The sequence below is a fragment of the Carlito syrichta genome, unplaced genomic scaffold, assembly GCF_000164805.1.
Source record: "Carlito syrichta isolate Samal-C Ts95f unplaced genomic scaffold, Tarsius_syrichta-2.0.1 Scaffold311628, whole genome shotgun sequence".
In the NCBI taxonomy this organism is placed as follows: domain Eukaryota; kingdom Metazoa; phylum Chordata; class Mammalia; order Primates; family Tarsiidae; genus Carlito; species Carlito syrichta.
In genome coordinates, this window is record NW_007255724.1 from 1,131,788 (window position 1) to 1,134,998 (window position 3,211).

Consider the following 3,211-nt stretch of genomic DNA (forward strand, 5'->3'; position numbering starts at 1 on the left):
CGGACACAGAAAGACTATTCTGGATTATCCAAGTGTGTTGAAATACAATCACAAGTATCCTTGCAAAAGAGAGGCATAGGGTGATTTGACACCCACATACATTTATAAGAGAATGTATGGAATCAAGAGATTAAAGAGATGGAGCCACAGATTAAGTAATACCAGCAGCCCCAGAATCTGGGAGATGCAAGGAACAGATTTTCCCTTAGCACCTCAGAAAGGATCGTGGTCTTGTGAAACTTTTTGATTTTGAACTGGTGATACCAATTTCAGACCCCTGACCTTCTGAACTATGAGAAAATTTCTGTTGTTAAAGCCGTGAAATAATTTTTGTTGTTTCAAGTCATGAAATCTATAGTAACTTGTTACCACAACCTCAGAAAACTAACACAAGTCCCCATTTGTCTGAAATGCATATATCTTTTGACCTGTGGAGTAAATGACATCCATGTCAAGGGATTCATGTCTCATTCATTTCTACTTTTCTAGTAGTTGCTTACCAAGCCGAACAGAAATTATTGTTATATTACTGGAAAGTAACACTTGAGAAACTGGAGTTTAAGAAAGGTTTAGAAAGAAGGATGATATACTTAACTATTACTCATTCATTTAATAAACAGTGTGCAAATTATTACTATGTGTCAAGTTTTGTGCTGAGTCCTGTAATAAAAGCTGAGTAAGACAGGATATTTGTCCTTAAGAAGTTTAGTTTATTAGAATTGGACACACACATATGGATAATTAAATAATATGTGAAAAATGCAGTAATGATCACAACATATCCAGGATGTGTCCATATGAGTATTAACAGGGAGTGAGTTAGGGATAGCTTCATGGGAAGGTATGCCTCAGAGCTGAGACATAAAGAAGTATGGTAATAAAGCAGAATGAAGGAATACATTTTTAATGAAATTTCCCCCATGCAGATCATATTTTGAAGGACAGTATCTACAAAAAAAGTTTCTGTGTTTGTTAAGTAATAATAGGTCAATGGCATCTCTAACTGCCAAATAGAGTTTATAATTGGCATAAGATAATTTATAGTCATACTATAGCTTATTAGTACTTCAACCAAGAACAAATGTGTTTGTCATCTGAATTTTTCTGGTGAAATTTTTTCCTGGCAATATTTTTTCCCTCAAACTCACCACTATACTAGCAAGGAAAGAGTGTGATTTTATGATGATATTTGAAATACTGATATATGCACAGAACTCTCTTCTCATTACTTCCAAGGGCAGATTTCCTAGCTTGGGAAGACGTAAACTACTTGTATTAAACTATCTGGACTAGAAAAAATTATATTGTAAGGAATCTTATTAATGAGAGTGCCTGTAGTAAAACAGGATGATAGCTGTGTCCCTTGGGGATGACTTGTAGTACTGTTTCCTTGTATATCAACATAAACAGGTCCCAGGCCCCTTTTACAGACCTATGAAATAATGGTGATAGATATAATAAACAGCATTTGTATAGCATTCTATCATTTTATAAAAGAACTTCACAACAGTACTTGATTATGGGTGTGTTTGAACCATAAGCAAACTCCATTTCACCACCACAGACATGTTTCTTAACCTCTTTTAGCTTCTATATTTTTGCCTTTAACTGGGGGCACCAACATCCACATGGATGGTTCTTTGAGAATTAAGTGAGAATTAAGTGAGAATTAATATGAAGTACCAAAGACAGTGCCTGACACTTAGTAGGTACATACTGAGTTGAAGCCATTATTTTTGTCTTTTTGATGTTGTTGTTCTGGAAGTAGCTAAGTTTTTTTTAAGAATGTCTTTTATTTTCTTATTCTTCAATTGCTTCACTCTTTCAGTCATGGCACAAACTGAATTTGCCAAGGAACACCCCCCCTTTTGAAATTAAAGCCCTAGGGCACCAGTGCACCCCAGATTTTGACTTCCCCTCAGTGGTGATGCTCTTTGGGTTCTTTGCCTGCTCTCTTCTTACTCCTTTAGGTCTAACACCGTCAATAAGAGATGGCATTATTTATAAATAATATGCTCCCTAACTCCAAAAACATATGCGGCGGTTTTCTGGATTTGGTCATGCATGAATAAGAATCAGGAAAGTCATACGTAAAAAAGAGATAACAGGCTATTGTTGTGTGTAATCTCACTGGGACTTGATGTGGATTCATTTCAGATTTTCAAACAGAAGGTTGCAATCTTTAACCAGTTAATTACATTAATTAGCATAAGTACATTGCATGTAGTAAGGGCTGTATGATTTTTTGAAATTTTAATTATATCTTACGGTCTGTGTTGTAAGATGCATTTTGTTTAAAAAAATAGTTTGAAAGTCAAGACATTAGGCTACTGGACGTAAACTTTATCTGTCACTTGTAAGTTATTAAATTTGAGAAAGTTCTTGGTTTAACAAATCTTTATGGAACACTTATTTTGCATCAGACATTCTTCTATATGAATAATTCATTGTTTTCTGTTCCGTAATACTGACACGTTGGCGAGTAGGGTAGGTGACCTGTGTCAATTCCATGTTCTCACCTTTCCCTGGGCCTCTTGTACAAGATTGAGAGGACTCCTATTACATACTGAACAGACAAGGTAGTAAAACACAAATTCCTAAATAGAGTGAATCTGAGCTTCCCTAGAAGCCCCTGACAATGACGTCAACTTTAACCATCAACCTTCCTGGGTTCATTATTTTGCAATGCCTTAAAATCTTTACATCAACATGAGAAAGTGGGGAAAGGGATAAAGGAGGGGGTAGGGAAAGGGAAACTTTAGGTAAGTGTTGTCAGGTGGGCTTTTGTTTCCGGCCCCAATGTCGTTACCAAGGCTCTTTGAGTTGAACTTTTCTGGGGGAAGACAATCAGTCCAAAAGAACGAGGGTGTGTGTGTGTGTGTGTGTGTGTGTGTGTGTGTGTGTGGAACTTTTCTGGGGGAAGGCAATCAGTCCAAAAGAACGAGGGTGTGTGTGTGTGTGTGTGTGTGTGTGTGTGTGTGTGTGTGTGTGTATGGGGGAAGACAATCAGTCCAAAAGAACGAGGGTGTGTGTGTGTGTGTGTGTGTGTGTGTGTGTGTGTGTGTGTATGGGCGCGCGAGCGCGCGGCGAGGGTCTCCATTTTTCTCCACGTTGGCCAGTGTTTCGAGTTGGGCAGATCGGGCTAGCCCCTGTGGGGGAACGCTCCCAGGTCCCACCCGGGACATCCTGCACCGAGCAGCCACAACAACAG